Consider the following 18,817-nt stretch of genomic DNA (forward strand, 5'->3'; position numbering starts at 1 on the left):
TTATGCTTGCTTAGCCACACTCACTCCCTTGCTGCAAGGGTGTGCAACAAAGAGAAATTTGGAAAAGTTCTAGCAGATTTTGTATTCAAGAACATTTTTACAGCCCAGCCAGCATGGCTCAGGGGTTAAGCGTTGACCTATGAACCAGGAGGTCACGGTTCGATTCCCGGAGAGGGCACATGCCCAGGTTGTGGGCTTGGTCCCCAGTGTGGGGCCTGCAGGAGGCAGCCTATCATTGATTCGCATCATTGATGTTTCTCTCTCTCCCTCTCCCTCTCCCTTCCTCTCTGAAATCAGTCTGAATGCAACATCCTGCTCTTGTCAGGTAGGCACAAGAATCTCAGTCCATCTCATGGACCTGAAATCGGAAAGTTCAGCCTTATTTCACAGATTTGAAAACTGAGGCTCAGAAGATGGAAATGCCTTGTCCAGGTGCACAGCGAGTTGGTGGCAGGGTCAGTGAGTTCGAATCCAGGCTCCCTGGGGACCAATCCATAGCGCCCTTCATTGCAGTTTTGGACCTTGTGTTTCATTGTTGCGAAGTTCAGCACAGCGCTCAGCATCTACCCAGGTACTCGGTGCATCAAAAGCAATTTATGAACATCTTGGTAAAGGGAGGACTGTTTCAAAAATATCTAAGATCTGACAAAACAGGGATTGTTCGGAGGAAGGCAAGAGGGTGTCCGGGGTTATCAACTCAAAAGCATTCATTTAGCACAATATTTGCTAAAGGAGAATGAAGCCTGCTATCAGGAGTACTTCCTTGGATAACGCACTTTGTCCCCAGGTGGGTCTAACAACCATCAACAGACTGGCTGCGAAATGTCATCATAATCTGGGGTCAGGACAGTTGGCTACACGGGAGAAAGAACGGGAGTCAGGAGGTCTGTCGTTGCCTAGTTTCTTGAGCTAATCACATCCCCGCTGTGTGTTGCCTCTAAGATGATGAGGTCAGACTAAATCATCTTTGAGATCCTTCAAGACCAATGACTTGGTTTATCTGTTGCCTTCCCCAGGTCCCATGAGATAGCTACCGTAAACTCTTTCCCAAACATGGAATAAGGACTCTCCCTCGCCCAACGCCCGGCTCCCTCCTCCAGGTGGAACTAATTAGCCATCAAGGCTTGATGTGGGGAAAAAGGAATTCCATTCTCATGTTATATTTGTGAAAAACACATTTCCATATGAGCACATACATCTGTCTTGGTGCTTGCGCTGAAAGATACGTGTGCTGACAGTTTCTTGGAGAGTTCAGAGAGCAGGAGGCCTCTTTTTCCAGCACTCACCTTGCTCACGAGTGAGGGTTTTGAAGCCAAAATCACTCTGTCGACTTCTAGGTGTTGGGGTGCATGTATCTCCCTTTTTGGCTTACAAGGTGCTTTCCCATAAATGATGTCATTGGGTCCTTACCTGCCCTATGAGGTACGAAGTGTGGGTGTTATTACCATTTTATTGGTGAGGCATCTGAGGTTAGGAGAGGTTAAGTGACTTGGCCAAGATCACAGTGGTCGCTGGCAGAGCTAGGGTACCAATCAAGGAGCCTACCCTCTTACCATTACTCATTCATTCATTCATTCATTCATCCATTTGACATGCATTTACTAAGCACCTCATGTGAGCCAAGTACTGTGACAGGCTCTGAAAATACAAAGATGAGTAAGACCCAATTCCTCCCTTGAGTCTAATGCAGTGGTTCTCAACCTTCCTAATGCCGCGACCCTTTAATACAGTTCCTCATGTTGTGGTGACCCCCAACCATAAAATTATTTTTGTTGCTACTTCATAACTGTAATTTTGCTACTGTTATGAATCGTAATGTAAATATCTGATATGCAGGATGTATTTTCATTGTTACAAATTGAACATAATTAAAGCATGGTGATTAATCACAAAAACAATATGTAATTATATATGTGTTTTCTGATGGTGTTAGGCGACCCCTGTGAAAGGGTCGTTCGACCCCCAAAGGGGTCATGACCCACAGGTTGAGAACCGCTGGTCTAATGATTTGGGAGATGGATTTGTAAAGCACTAATGGCAATGGAAGTACTGTGCTTTGGGAGGGGAGGAAACCTCAGGTAAGCAGCTGTTGGGACAGGAGTCTTAAGAGCAATAATGAGGGAACAGAACACTTCAAGGAAGAGGAACAGCATAGGTAAAGGCACCGAGGCATGAATAGTTGACATGTTCAGTGTGGCTGAAGATTAGGGTGTGAGGTGGGCTGTGGAGGGAGATGAGGCTGAGGGTTAGCAGGGACTTGGTGGTGAAGGCTGCCTCGCTTTCTGAGTGGAGCTGGTCTTGCTCTAGTAAGCGACAGGTAGATGGGTAGTCAGCGTGTGGATGTTCCAGATTTTCCTGTTTTGTTAATGATGTGTTGGCTGCTGCCTAATACATAGTCACCTACACAATCCAATTGCCTCCTCCTCCCTACACATGGCTGACTTGACCCAATTATTCCAGAGCATTGCTCAACCTCTGTATAGCTTCCATAAGAGACAAAAAAAAAAAAAAGAGGAGGAGGAGAGGAGGAGGAAGAACAGAGACGCTTGAGCAATCCAGGAGGCCCATGTGGGTTTCACGTTCTCAGGAAAATATTTGCCATCTCCCTGGCAGAGGGAGAGTGGAGTTCTCCATGCACTGTTTGAGCACAGGTCGAGGCCTGAATGGGAGTGAGTCATGGCCTCAGAGCAGGGTTGGAAGGGAGCTGGTGGCTGATGGTGGGCATGGGTGAAGGAGATGCTGGGCGGAGGGGTACGCCAGTAAAGAAACCACCATTAACTCCACTTCCCCCTCCGCAGGGAGGGTGCCTGAACAGATCTGCCCTACAGAGTCCGAGTGAGAAAGTCAAGAAGTGAGTCAGAGAGGTCGTCCTGGTGGGCTGGTCGTGGTTCCAGGCTGGCCCTGAGAAGGCTGGAGCTCCCAGTGTGAAGGGCATAGCCCCCGGCTCTATCACCCTCCTGGGATATGGTGGTCCCCCTGATCCTAAGCTGATCCCAGCAAACTGCAAGAAGTCTTCTAGACTCCGCTCCCTGCCTCTCTTTCCAAGTGACAAGGCAAGGGGCCCAGGAGCCATCACCCTTCTCTGCTCGTGAATACAAGCCAATGGGGGTTTGGAGTGTGTATGCTCGTCAAGCTCCTCACGTATTTCATAACGTGAGTCTGCATGGCAGAGTTATCTCATCCCGCGTTGCAGGCCCAGGTGCCTGCGGGATCCTGCCAAGTTTTCTCTAGAACAGTGTGAGCCCTATTAGGTTCCTGTTTGTCTGAAATTTTCCTCTCCGGTGAGTCAGTGCCTAATGTGGTCTGTTTCCTCGTACTCAGAGTGTGGACCACAGTTCAGTTGCATCGATACCACCTGGGAGTTTGTTAGCAATGCCCAATCTCAGGGCCCACCCAGACCTACTGAATCAGATCTTGCATTTACCGAGATCATAAAAGTTGAAAAGAACTGCTCTAGATGCCCAAAGTTCAATTCCAAAACCTCATCATCTCCTACAATAAGTTGAATATAATGAAGGGTTGAAGATGATGGTCAAGTGCTAGGAGATGATATTAGTAAAACAGAGCACTCTTCTACTCAGTTGGAAAATGACTCATGGATACAGAGAACAGACTGATGGTTGCCAGAGGGGAGGGGTGCTGGGGGACTGGGTAAAAGAGGTGAAGGGATTGAGAAGTACAGGTTGGTAGTTACAAAATCATCTTTCGGATGTAAAGTACAGCATAGGGAATCTATATATATAAAAGCCTAAACAACCGAATGACTGAATGACCGGTTGACCGGTTGCTATGATTTGTACTGACCACCAGGGGGCAGACTCTCAACACAGGAGCTGCGTTCTAGTGGTCAGTGTGCTCCCACAGCCAACCTCCCGCAGCTGGCCAACCTCCCGCAGTTCCTCCCCCTGGCCGGCCGGCCCCGATTGGCCCCGATCAGGACTGGGCAAAATGACCTCGATGGGCCCCAATCGCCAGCCAGGCTGAGGGACTCCAGCCGTGCATGAAGTTGTGCACTGGGCCACTAGTATAGTTAATAATATTGTAATAATTATGGAGGGTGCCAGGTAGATACTGAAAATATCAGGGGAAACACTCTGTAAAGTATATGGTTGTCTAACCACTATGCTGTACAGCTGAAATGAATACAAAATAATATTGAATGTAAACTATAATTTAAAATTTTTTATGAATTATTTGAGTACTGGTTAGAGAAATTAGTGAAAGTGTCCTAGTTCAGGAATTTTTTCTAAGTCTGCCTTGTAAACCAAGGCCAACTTATGGGTAGCGGCACATGGAGCTCTGTGCTGAGAACGGGTTTGGGTTAGGGTTCGAGGTTGTGTTTAGGTTCAGTGGGAACAAGTGGTGATGGATTAGCAGTGTCTGCCATGGATCGAGGGGGCACAGTGGTTGAGGCGCTCCCTGCTTTCCTGGCACTCATTCTCATTCACATCTCTGGGCAGTTTCCCTACGTGGCCTGTGACATCTCCTAGTCACTCCTGGGGGACTAAGGACTAGCTGACTCCAGCCCTGACCATTTGGGACAAGGACTAAGCCCAATACCAGCTTCCTGACCTGTGGACAGTGCCCCCTTGCTCTAGCCTTCTTCCGCTCCAAGAAAGGTAGTCACAGCTCCATGTCTACAGGAAGACGGCACGCATATGGCCTTGAAGTGGGCTCCCTTGCTATGCTTGACCCACTTTCCCCCTGGGGGGTGGGGGAACCATAGACTTCTTATACCACAGGCTCTGGGACTTGTCACAAGCCCTGGACACTTGTCTAAGTCACAATGGCATTACCCTACATTCCAATTTTGCTCAGAACACACTGTTCTAGGTTTTAGGCACAGCCTCCTCTAGTCTCCATGCATCCTGTTCAGCTAGAACATAATAGGAGTGAGGACAGTGACTGGCTGGGAGGAAACCCTATGACCGAGGATTTCATTAGCAAGGATGCCTGAGGCCAAGTCAAGAGGCTAAGCCTCAGTGTGAGACCCAAAAATAGAAACGTGCCCTCATTTCCCTCTTGGACAGAGTCAGCCGCCCCAATTCTCGGGTCGGTAGCCCTTTTCTTTGAAAGGGAACACTGTGGAGGTTTCAAAAGCAGAACCTGGGGACACCAAGACCACTGTCCCTGGTTCCCTGCCTTCCCACAGCTACCTAAAAAAATGGGAAGGGGTATGTATCGAGTGTCTGTGAAGTGCTATGCAATGGCCTATACTTTATCTCACAGACACTCTACAGCAATCCTCTATGGCACATGTCATTATGCAAATTTAGAGACAAGTTAAGTAACATGTCCAAGGTCACAGAGCTAGGAAGCGGTAGAACTGAAATTCAAATGCAATCCTATTGGGCTTCCCAATTGGCATAATGTCTGCAAAGAAACCCAGTGACCTCCCTGTTGCCAAATTCAAGATTACTTCTCTGCCCTGGTCCTACTCGACGTTTTAGCAATATTCCACGCAGCGGACCACGCCCCCTTTCTTGAAACACTGTCTTCTCTTGGCTTCTATGAAATCTCACTGGCTGTGGTTCCGCCGGCCTCCCTGGCTCTTCCTCCTCAGTCTCCTTTTCAGATTCTCTGTTTTCTGCTCAATCTCCCAGTGTTCAGGGACTCAGGACTCAATCCTGAGCTTTTTCTTTATTTTTTTAAATGTATTTTTATTGATTTCAGAGAGAGGAAGGGAGAGGGAGTGAGAAATAGAAATATCAATGATGAGAGAGAATCATTGATTGGCTGCCTCCTGCAAACCCCCCACTGGGGATCGAGCCTGCAACCAGGCATGTGCCCTGACTGGGAATCAAACGGTGACCTTCTGGTTCATAGGTCGACGCTCAACCACTGAGCCACCCCGGCCAGGCCTGACCTTCTTCTCTTCTCTGCCTCTCCTCTGCCTGGGTGATCCCACTAATCTTCGGGATTAAATGTCACCCCTGTATGGATATTTCCAAATCTTCAACTCATGCCCTGACTTCTCTCTGGATTTCCACAAACTCTCTGTTTGACATTTCTGCTTAGATCATTAATAGGATTATTTGTTTTTCCCCTGAAAAATTTGCTTCTCCTCTCATTTTCCCCATCAAAGTACACAGCATCCAGTTATCAAAGCCAAAGGTCAGATTCCTCCATTTCCCTATGCCCCATGTCCAATGAGTCCTGTAACCTTTCTTTCCAGAAGAAATCCCAACATCCATTTCCAACACCCTAATCTAAGCCCTGAGATCTCCTGCCCCATCCCTGCAGTGCCCTTAGAACTGGCATCCCTGCTGCCAATCTCCCTGCCAGCCATTTGCCACACAACACCGAGAAGGTCTTTCTAAAAACATAAATCAGATCAAGTCACTTTCTTAAACACCTTCCACTGACTTTACATCCCACTTGAAATAAATTCCAAAAACCCTTTCCTTCCCTCACAAAGTTCCACCTGATCTGACTTTAATTTAGCTGCTTTCACCCTCACCCACAACACCTCAGCCACACACACCCAGCAGGTTTCTGCCTGAAAGCCCTTTGAAAATGCTATCTACTCTCCAGAATATTCTTCTCCTGATCTTCCCAGATTGGCACCTTCTTGCCATCAGTCAAAGTGCTGCCTCCTCAGAGAAGCCTTCCTTGATCACCAATATAAAGTAGCCTCTCAGCTCTAGCCGGTTTGGCTCAGGGGATAGAGCGTCAGTCTGCGGATTGAAGGGTCCCGGGTTTGATTCCAGTCAAGGGCACATGCCCGGGTTGCTGGCTTGATCCCCAGTCGGGGGCATGCAGGAAGCAGCCAATCAATGATTCTCATCATTGATGTTTCTATCTCTCCCTTCTCCCTTCCTCTCTGAATAAAAAATATATATATTAAAAATAAATAAAAATGAAGTAGCCTCGAAGTGAGCCACTATCACAGCCTTGTCTTTGAATTCTCTGATAGCACTTATTGCTTTCTGATCATTTCTTGTTTATATATTTGTTGCTGTATTATATTTCTCATTATAAATCGGAATCCAAGACCTTCCCTATCCTGTTCACCAATGTATATCCAGTGCTTAGAATGGTGTCTAGCACATAGGAAGTGCTGCATAAATAACTATTTTTAAAATATTTTTATTGATTTCAGAGAGAGGAAGGGAGAGGGAGAGAGGGAAACATCAATGTGAGAGGGAAACATCAATCAGCTGCCTCCTGCAAGCCCCCTACTGGGGATTGAGCCTGAAACCTGGGCATATGCCCTGACCTGGAATCGAACCAGCAGCCTTTTTGGTGCACGGGACGACCGACGCCTAACCAGCTGTACCACACCAGCCAGGTCGAGTAAATACATATTGAATGAATGAATGAACTTGACTTGGGGTGGTGAATACAATATACAGATGATGTGTTGCAGAATTGTGAAACCTGAAACCTATATAATTAACCAAAGTCTCCCCAATAAATTCAATTAAAAATGAATGAATGAACGAATGAATGACCAAAGAGACAAAGCATGGATGTTTGTGATTCAGAGAGACAAAGCCGCAGGCAGCCTTTGAAGAGAAGGAAGCATGGGGAGCTAGCGCGGGCCGGGCCACGTGGCTCAGGCACGTCAGAGCCACGCTCTTCAGAGATGAGCCGCTGGTCTGGGAGTGCCTGTGAGCCTCCTTCACATCTTGAAGGACAAAGTCCACAGTCAGAGTCTCTTTTCTTTCCTCTTTCCCTTTTTGTTAATTACAGAATGGCATTTTTAAAAACCTACACGCAATCCTATCACCCTAACAAAGAAATTCTTTTCACGTATGCATATTTTCTTCAAGGCTTTTTCCAGGAGCAGATATAGTTTTTACAAAACTGCAACCGTAGGACACATAGTATTTAGTGGATTTTTTGCATATCCTATTGTGTCAGAAATGTTTTCCAGGCCCCTCCAGCTTGGCATTTTTTCTATAATCTTAATAATAGCTAGCATACTAGTATACTGAGTGTCTGTGCCAGCTACTATTAATATGGATTATCTCATTTTATCCTCACCATAACCTTACAAGATGGGCACTATTCGTGTTCCATCGTGCAGATGTGGACACTGTAGCAAAGAGAGGTTGGATAATCTGTCTGAAGTAACATGGCCAGGAAGTGGCATTGTGAGTCCCGAGGCTGAACTCTTCCCACTGTGTTTTACTGTCGAGTGCAATTTACATGATCTGTATTGGATATTCAGTTCTTTATCTGTAAAATGGGGGTAATCGCCCTCATAGGGTTGCTTTTATAATAAAGTGAGAAAAAATGTAAAAAATATCTGAACAGACAATTCATAGAATTCAAGCAGCCAACAAAAGAATGAAAAGGCGCTCCCCTTCACCAGTAACTGGCAAAATGAAAATGAAAACAGCAATGAAAGATGAATGCTAAATATTGGCCAAGATTTGGGGGAGGGCGCACATTCACATACTGTTGGTGGGAGAAGAAATTCATGAAGATTTTTTTCGAATGGCAATGTGGCAGCTGCAAGAATAAATATAATTTAGGATCTGGAATTCCTCTTCTAAGCATCTCTCCTGACCCAACAGCTGCCCACAGGCATAGTGTGAACAAGAACACGCATAGTAGGATTGTTGGTAATATTTGCTGTACACCCCCTAAATGCCCAGCAAACGTAGAATGATTAAATGACTGTCACACATCTGCCCAGTATAGTAGACTACCATGTAAAAAGAACTACATAGATCGACATAAGCTACACTGAAAATAGATGTTGTTAAGTAAAATAGTAAGATTTGGGTCATTCTATATATTATGATCCTATTAAATTTTTTATTTCAAAAGTACATATGAATGGATAAGCAAAATGTGGTATGTACAACAGAACATTACTTTTTCTTAAAAAGGAAAGAAATTCTGACATATGCTATAAGAATAAACCTTGAGGACATTATGCAAAATGAAATAATAAGGCCACCACAAAAAAAGACTTATAGTGCATGAGTCTACTTTTAGGATGCTACAACTGAATGCTTGTGTCCCCCCTGAGTTCATATGTTGAAACCTAATCCCCAGTGTGATGGTGTTTGGATATGGAGCCTTTGGAAGATGATTAGGTCATGAGGGTGGAGCCCTCATGACTGGGATTAGTGCCCTTGTAAAGGAGACCCCCGAGAGGTCCCTTGGTCCTTCTGCCAAATGAGGACACAACAGAAAGAGCCATCTATGAAACAGAAAGCCAGCTCTCAACCAGACACCTAACCTGCTGGCTTCCCGATCTTAGACTTCTCCAGCCTCCAGAACTTTGAGAAATAAAATTATAAACTTCCCAGTCTACAGCATTTTGTTGTAGTAGCCCAAATGGACTGAGACATATGAGGTACTCAGAGTAGTCAAAATTTATAGACAGCCCGGCCAGTGTGGCTCAGCGTCCACCCAGGAACCAACAGGTTACTGGTTCAATTCCCAGTCAGGGCACATGCCCGAGTTGTGGGCTCCAACCCCAGTAGAGGGCTTGCAGGAGACAGCCAAATGATGATGTTCCTCTCTCATCAATGTTTCTATCTCTCTATCCCTCTCCCTTCCGCTCTCTCTAAAAATCGATAAACACATATTTTAAAAATTTTACAGAGACAGAAAATAGAGCAGTGCAGTAAGAATTTACGTGGAAGATAAACACTAAATTCTGGAGGATGGTAGGAATGCGATCAGGATGGTCTATGTGGGGATTTCCAGGAATGGTTTCTTTTTTAAAAAGAATCATATATCTACACACACGATTCCATTGTCCTTTACACGTAGAGAAAGAAAACTGGAGAACGCACACAAAATAGTGGTTGAGGAGACAGACAGGTGTGGAGATGTGATGTAAAGAGGAATTTAATTTATTCTATTTTATATCATTCTAATTTTTCACACTGAGAATGTATTGGAAATGGATGTTCATACAAAGACTCCTTCTGCCTTTGACTATTGCCAGTGATTGGCTCAACGGCGTTATTTTGTAACCTCCCACCTCCAACTGTATGGAACAGAGGACATAGTTCACGTAGGTGTCAATGTGGAAATTCATAATTAAGTTTTAAGTTCATACTGCAAGATAAATTGCTACTTTTTAAATAGTGAAGTTGGAACATGAAAAGGGCAGATTTTGAATTTGAATTCGGATTGAACAGAGGGTGGGGAAATAGAGTGTGGACCATTCTCCTTCCTTCTTCCTCTTCCCAGGTCTCTCTCTGTTGGGCTCCGTTGTTTGCAAGTTCATGGGGAAATGCTAAGCTCTTGGTGGGTGGACTGGAGATGCAACACTGTTACATAATAACAAACAATATGTGGTTGTTGAGTGAAGGACAGAGAGCAGTGAGAGAAACTGAAGCCATTAGTTCAAAGGAGCCAAGAGGCACACAGATCTCTGGCCATGGCAGCCCATTAGGTGAAGGATGAGGGTGTTACTTCGGTTACCAAGGTGTAGCTGGGCCATTCTATTCTGTCACGATGGGGTCTCATGTAGGGGGAAAGCATCGTTCCCTATTATCCTGAGGGACAATATCAAGAAGTCAGGCTGAGGCTCTTGTCTTGGAGGACTGTTGGCGCTTTCTGCCTGGTGGTAGAGAACTGGCCTTGTTGCTAAAGTGTCAAGCAGCCACCCAAAGCAGTAGCGGCGACTTTAACCAACTTGCTTGGATTCTTCGAACCCTACCCACAGGATCTGCTACATCGTTTGCAGGCCCTAGTGCCAAATGAAAAGGTGAGGCCCCTTGTTCAAAATTAAGCATTTCAAGGAGGTGACAGGAGCAGATTAAACCAAGCACAGGCTCCATCTTAGCTCAAGGCCCTGTGAGACAGCCTGGCCTCATACTTTGCCATGCTCATCACACACACTCAGTCCTCATCTTCCTCCGACTCCTCAGTCTCTCACGGTCCAATTCCTCCCACACACTCTCTTAAAGCCTCCCCTCAATCCAGGGCTCCATATCCCTGACTTGGGTGATTCCATTGTCCTTATGTGGTGGAGTCCTAATCCTCAGTTCTCTTTTGTTGTTGTTAACCCTCACCCTAGGATTTTTTCCCCCCGTTGATTTTTAGAAAGAATGGAAATGGGGAGAGAGAGAGAGAGAGAGAGATTGGCTGCCTCCTGCATGCACCCCAACAGGGCTTGGGATAGAACCTGCAACCCAGGCACATGCCCTTGACCGGGAATCGAACCAGCGACCCTTCAGTGTATGGGCAGATGCTCTAGCCACTGAGCAGCACCGGCCAGGGCTCCTCAGTCCTTGCATCTTCCGGTTGTTACTGGAAACATTCCTGTACTTGTTTTCTGAATCAGTCTGTGGATTAGGATGAGGAGCGGGCAGGAGGTATGGACTCCCCATCTGCAGATTGATCTTCCTCACCCTAGGATTTTTTTCCCCCATTGATTTTTAAAGAGAGTGGAAGCAGAGAGAGAGAGATAGAGATTGGCTGCCTCCTGCATGTGCCCTAACAGGGCTAGGGATAGAACCTGCGACCCAGGCAGATGCCCTCAACTGGGAATCGAACCAGCCACCCTTCAGTGCTTGGGCAGATGCTCTAACCACTGAGCAGCACCGGCCAGGGCCCCTCAGTCCTTGCATCTCCCAGTTGTTACTAGAAACACTCCTGTCCTTGTTTTCTGTATCAGTCTGTGGATTAGGATGAGGAGGGGGCAGGAGGTATGGACTCCCCATCTGCAGATTGATCTCCTCAACAGAGAACACTTTCACTAGCTTCTCCTGAATCACCTGAGGGCAATACCCCTCCCCACTGAAACCATTAACCTTCCAAAGGTAGCGGTCCATCTCCTAGGATGAATATAGATTTCTTCTATTAAGAAAATATTGCCCTGGCCGGGTGGCTCAGTTAATTGAGCGTTGTCCCTACACCAAAAGGTGTAGGTTCTATTCCCAATCAGGGGCACATACCTAGGTTGCTGGTTTGATCCCCGATCAGGGTGTGTGTAGGAGACAATTGATTGATGTTTCTTTCTCTAGTCTCTCTTTCTCTCTCTCTCTCCCCCTCTCAAAGCAATTACACAATTTTTAAAAAAGAAATATTAGAATTTTTCCTTAAACAGGATAGCTCTGGCATTACTGTGCTCAAAGAATCTTCTTTGGCCTGTTTTTATTACAAAGAGCTCCCCATTTGCTGAATTTTTTTTTAAATGATAGAGCTAGTCTCTGATTCCCCAGTTTTTTCTCTGACAGAGAGAGGAACTGAGTGTCTGTCATCCCACCACATCTCGACAGGTCAGAGAGCCAGGTGGGTAAGGAAGCCTGAGTCTTAGGGGATATCTCGGGGGGGTGGGGGGAACGGGTAGAAGGGAATTAACAAAACTTGACAGATTCCTTACTTCTCCACCTCCTGTCCTCTGCCACGCCCACCTGCCTCCTTTCTGGAGGGGCAGGCGGGCAGGTTACCATGTTGAGGGAGTCAGTGGGCCCGTGCTGTTGCTCTGGACCCTTTGTCCAGCCCTTGCACCTTCACTGTTCCAGCCTGTCCAAATCATTCTGGTTCTGGCGGGGTGGCTCGGTTGGTTGAGTGTTGTCTGTGCACCAAAAGGTTGCCGGTTTGATTCCTGGTCAAGGCACATGCCAGGGTTGCAACTTGATCCCTGGTAGGGGGCATGCAGGAGGCAGACAATCGATGTTTCTCTCTCTCTCTCCCTACTCCTTCCTCTCTCGCGCTAAAAATCAATTTTAAAATCTTTAAAAAAGAAAAACAAAACATTTTGCCTCTTCTCACACCCCAAACATTTTCAAGCATCCCTCACTCTGCAGAACTTTGTCTCCAAGTGAACACCCAAGTTTTCTCCATCTCAGAATATCTCTGTATTTTAATAGGCATAGCCCTAACTGGTTTGGCTCAGTGGGTAGAGCGTCGGCCTGCGGACTCAAGGGTCCCGGGTTCAATTCCGGTCAAGGGCATGTACCTTGGTTGCGGGCACATCCCCAGTAGGGGGTGTGCAGGAGGCAGCTGATCAATGTTTCTCTCTCATCGATGTTTCTAACTCTCTATCCCTTTCCCTTCCTCTCTGTAAAAAATCAATAAAATATATTTTAAAAAATATTTTTTTATTGATTTCAGAGATGAAAAAAGAGAAAGAGATAGAAAATTCAAGGATGAAAGAGAATCATGGACTGGCTGCCTCCTGCACGCCCCACACTGGGGATCGAGCCCATAACCCAGGCATGTGCCCTGACTGGGGATCAAACCGTGACCTCCTGGTTCACAGGTTGATGCTCAACCACGAGCCACGCTGGCCCGGCATCTCTGTATTTTTGCCCATCTTCTTTCTTTTCCTTTACCTTACCCTTTCCACTTCCGTTAGAACTCTGTTCCGTTGACTTCCCCGTCTTCCTGTCTTTGATCTCCATCCCTTCCTCCCCCAGGTCCTTCCTTTCTACATATAAATCCTCCAAATATCTCCACGTTGAGTAACTTTCCCTTCACCCCAGCTTGCCCTTCAGTCGGCATGGCATCTGGTTCCTTCACTTTGTAGCCAACACACTGAACAAATATCCCTCACGCTTTGTTTTCACTTCCGCCTCCCACACATCCCCAGCCCACGGCGATCTGGCTTCCTCCTGACCTCTCCACTGAAACTGGTCGGACAAAGGTCAATAGCCTCTTTTTGCCAACTCCGGGGGGAATTTTCAGCCCTTATCTCACTTGACCTCTCTGTGAGCACCTCCTGTCAATGGCCCCATTCTTCATGGAACTCGCTTCACTGGGTCTCCACACCTCTCTCTCCAGGTTCGCCTCCCACCCACGTGGCTTCTTAGTCCTTTTCCCAGTAATAGCATTCTCCCTTGCAATGACAGCAGAGAGACAACACCGGCAGTTAGACGTAGAACACAACACTTAGGGGTCCCAGTGGTATTTCTTATTGGGAATTAGAATTCCACTAACTGTTAACCAAGAGCTTGGCAAATACAGCACAGAGGTATCTAAGGAACGAAAGACACCTGGGTCCAGGTGCCCAAGCAAGTCCTATGGAAAATTCTACACTATCTTTCAGGTTTTCAAATGGCTTCCAAGTTCCCAGAATCCCAGAATGAGCCTAGCTGTTCTTCCCCATCTCTCTCCGGCACGATCAGCTTCTTCTCTCCACTAGACCATTCCCATCAGCATACAAACATGCTGCCGCTCTTCTCAGCTTTGAAAAAAGTAGCATCATACAGACTTTGTCTTTTCTCTAACTTACCTCTGACTTAGCATTATGCCCTCAAGGTCCATTCACACTGCAAAAACAGCCTTCTTTTTCATGGCTGAATAATATTCATACACACACACACACACACACACACACACACGGTGGGCAAAAATAGGTCTACAGTTGTTTAGATGAAAATAAAACAATAATTAGTAAATAATAATATGAGAATAACTGTTTCACGTACTCACAACTGTAAACCTACAGAGCGTGTGAGTGTGTGTGGCTGAGTGACCGCATTCTTGCCCAAGTGACTGCCTTCTGTGGGCAGAAGTGGAGATGGAGGCGAGAAAGGACATCCCTCCAGGGTGCAGAGCGAAGTCCCTGCCTCTATGTCAGGAGAAGGGCGGTTGGCAGCCTCCCCTCCCGCATTACTGTGGCTTTGCCTCAGTGGAGCCCCCAGGCCCCAGGGCACAGGTGTGGGGGTGGGTCCAGGCTCACCACTGAGAGGATGGTGGGGACTGAAGCTGTTGAAGGGGAGCGGTCCCCCACCGTCCAGGGCGGTAGGATGGGCTGGGCCAGGAGCTCTGAGCCTGTGGCACCGTGGGGTTGCCGGATGGAAAGTAGCTGTGTGTGTGCATGCGTGTGTGTAAACTAAAACCCTGGAAGCTGACTTCTGCAGTGGGTCCCTCCCTGAGGGTGACACTGAAGGGAGAGTGGCCTCCCATTGCGAGGAGTGGCCCGGGGGCTGAGCATGGGTGTGGGCACCCACAGACCGGTGCCTGGACTTCGGAGAACTGAGAGCAATGGCAGGAGCGCTAGGTTTGCATGGAGGCCGCCGAGATCAGCCGTCTTCCCTGTAGCCAACCAGCCAGAGGCTGGCGGTGGCCAGAGCGCCCCCAACTGCCTCTGGGGCCAAACTGCACCTCTGGGATTTTACATTGACCAGAGTATGGGAACCAGAAAGGGGGGGGAAAGACATCTTTGGAATCATGCCACTTGAGTTTTGAAAGAAACCTGACCTTCTTTGAACTCCAGCTGTTCAGGCAGCACACATCTGTTATTTAGTTCGTTTTGGTCATCTTTTGCATTGAAATTAGATTTCTTTTTTCCTGATCATATAAATAGTACGTGGTGATCTTTAATCACTAGAACTATTCATATAACTATCTGGGCAACAAATGCCACCTACAATCTCACCACTCTGAGCCAACCACCATAAAAGCTGGGCGTCAGCTTTTCTTGCACGTCTTTATGCACTCACATACACACGTGTACATGGACATGCTCAGAACTGAGAGGGGATCACTTTTTAAAAAATCATGGGCACCTTCCACCCTAGCCACGCCGCAGGCAATCCTTGTTCACCATCTGGTGCGTGCCCTTCCTTTTCTCCACCCCCAGACAAACGTACACAGTGTGTTGTCTGTAGCTTCATACTGCTGGTCTTTGTTTTAGAGAATGAGATCACCTGTTTCCAGCATCTTGCTTTTCTCTGTCAGCAGCACCTCACCTGGCAGGGCTCCAGCTCTTCTTAAATGGCTGAGGACTATGCTGTGGTCGTTCTGTTAAGTTGCAATTTCTGCACCCACTTTCTCCAGGGATGCAGACCCTTGAGGAGGCAGGGAATGGGCCATCGGCCCTGGGGAGCTGGGGGGTCAGGGGGAGACCAGGAAGTTTGGAGACAGAGGACCTGTTTCCTTAACACCTGCTTGTGCGTAAACTAGGGAGCCGACGGGAAAAGAGAGCCTTTTAAATAACGACGCTGGGGGTGCTGAGGGTGACTATTATTTGCATTTATTGGTTTTGTCCTTCTTGCTGGCTTTCTTGGTTTTTTGCTAAGTTTACTTGTTCATTAAGTCAGGCCTTCCCATTGAAAATATCAAAAGGTATCAAGGGTGCACGGTGAGAAGGCCCCTTGCCACTGCTCTGGCCCGGCCGCCAGCCCCTGGCCCACAGGAGACCACAGGGACTGTTCTTTGGTGTTGATACTTTATACATTACAAATAATTTTTATTTTCTTTACCCCACTTACTCCTCCTACCACAGTGAAGTGGGCTGTAGAGCAGATATACCGCCTGTGTTACAAAGGAGGAAGCTGAGATGCCAAGATTCGGACTCTCAGCACAGCCTGGACTGGGGCCCCCTCCACAGGGCATTCTGTTCACCGAAGGAGCCCTCCCGTGGGCTGCGGCTAAGGAAAGGGAGCAGAGCGAACACCTCCACACTGCCTTAGCGCTTCAGCAAGATGGGACTTTTCTCCCCAGAGGCCTTTTCTTTTCTTCCTTGCTTTTTTTTTTTTCAATTCCAGCAGTGGGATGTGACAGCCAAGGACTGTCCCACCTACATTCTTGCAGCATCTGGGAAACTTCTGGAGGCCAGTGCTTGTGCAGCTGGGCCTCTTCATGTGCCTTCTCCCTATCTGCCCGGTGTCTGCCCCCGGGGCCTCAGGACAGAGGCTGTCTGTTCCTTGTATCTGTTTTGCTACCTCTGCCAGGAAGCCTTCCTGGATGCCCCGGATAAGAATCCCCTGATGCTCAGTGGAGAAAGATCACCGGGGTGTTCATGGGCTTATTCACGGATCCTCACAATAGGAGCATGAGACAGGCACGAGGACACAGAGTGAGGCTCAGGCAGGCCAAGTGACCGCAATAGGACTTAAGCCAAAGTTTTTCTCATGGCAGGTCTCATGCTTGGCCTACTGCAGCAGACCACCTCTATGGACTGGCCACTCCCTTGGCTTCTGCCTCCAGCGTTCAGGCAGTATCCATGGAGGTTAAGGTCCTGGAGTTGGGGCTCAGTGGACTGGCACTGAGGCCTGACTTTGGCACTTATCAGCTCTATCGTTGAGGGTGCAATCCCAATCTCTCTAAACTTTGCCCAGCTGGACAGTAGAGACAATGAGATTTGACTCAGAGTGTCCGTGCTAGATCACAGCACGCAGTGAGCACATGAGACCACATGCATACAGCACAGCCATCTCGGGGCTTGTCTGGATGGGAGCAGTAAAGGCTGTCGATGATGACTTTAAAACTTACTTACTAGACCCCGTTCTCTTCTCCTGCTCCAGGCAGACAGAGCCTGGACTCACCAATGTTTGAGTTTGGGGCAGTGTTTTGCACAGAATGGTTGACATTTTGGGAGTTGGGGCTCGAAAGGTGTCTTATCAGACAAACAAGGAGAAGGTGCCAAAACCAGCAGGTGGGAGAGAGCTGGGGTTTCCCAGAATGATGGCTCTTCCCAGGTGCCTGGACCATGCAGGTGGCCTGAGGGGGTGTGGGAGAGATAAGCCTAAGAGGTAAAGAGGGACCAGACGTGCACAGGGGGAAATGGATAACAACATTGGCTCGTGATCCCCAAGATGGAGACTGGAGGCTGTTTTAGGCAGGATGAGAAGGAAACAGAATTCCCCACAGCTGATGGGCAGCAAGAACCACCTTTCTGTTATTGAAGGAACTCATCTGTTTCTTTTCCCAAATGAAAGTTTCTTGATGGATATTTTCCCTGAATTTACCAGTCTACCCCTTCCCACGGAGAGGATCATTTCAGAAAACGATAAAGTTGGGAGTAGCAACGATTAGGAACATTCAGTTGTAAAATCAGAAAGGTTTTGATTATTGGGAGGAAGGATCAGCTTAAAACAAGAAAAAAAACAAGGAAACAAACAAAAGCTGCCTCTTAGCTGGGCCCGTCTGCAACACAGCAAAATCAATTGATAAGACTACTAGGTGTACCAGTTAATAATGTGGATTTTTTTCAATAGATGGCGTTTCACATATGTTGATATATATGCGATTTGATATGTATGCTATTTTGTTGTATTGACAGCAAGCTACAAAACTTCATATGTCAAATTTTCTGAAGGTGTTAACATCATAGATATTTTTATGCTTAAAAATGTCAAATTTCGTGCCAAAAAAAGAGCATTTGCAGCAAGTTTTAATTCATTATTTTGAAGAAAAGTGCTGCTGAAAGTTATCGTATACTTCGGGACGCTTATGGTGAACATGCTCATATCAAGATACTTGTGAACGCCAGTTTAAACACTTTAAAAGTGATGATTTTGATGTGAAAGACAAAGAACGTCCAGGTCAACCAAAAAAGTTTGAAGACCAACAATTACAAGCATTATTGAATGAAGATGCGTGTCAAACTCAAAAACAACTTGCAGAAAGATTAAACGTAGCTCAGCAAACAATTTCCGATCGTTTACAAGCAATGGGAAAGATTTTAAAGGAAGGAAAATGGGTGCCACATCAATTGAATGAAAGACAAATGGAAAACTGAAAAGTCATCAGTAAAATGTTGCTTCAACAGCATGAAAGAAAGTCTCTTTTGCATTGAATTGTGACTGGCGATGAAAAGTGGATTTATTTTGAGAATTTCAAATGCACAAAATTATGGGTTGGATCCAGGTCAACCATCAACATCGACTGCAAGGCCAAATCGCTTCGGAAAGACAATGCTCTGTGTTTGGTGGGATCAGGAAGGTGTGGTGTATAATTAGCTTCTAAAACCAGGTGAAACCGTTAATACGGATCGCTACTGACAACAAATAATCAATTTGAACCACGCTTTGATCGGAAAATGACCAGAATGGGCCAGAAGACATGGCAAAGTAATTTTGCTTCATGATGACGCACCATCACACACTTCAAAACCAGTTAAAGACATGTTAAAAGATCTTGCCTGGGAAGTATTAACCCACCC

Source organism: Myotis brandtii, unplaced genomic scaffold (assembly GCF_000412655.1).
Source record: "Myotis brandtii unplaced genomic scaffold, ASM41265v1 scaffold13, whole genome shotgun sequence".
Classification (NCBI taxonomy): Eukaryota; Metazoa; Chordata; class Mammalia; order Chiroptera; family Vespertilionidae; genus Myotis; species Myotis brandtii.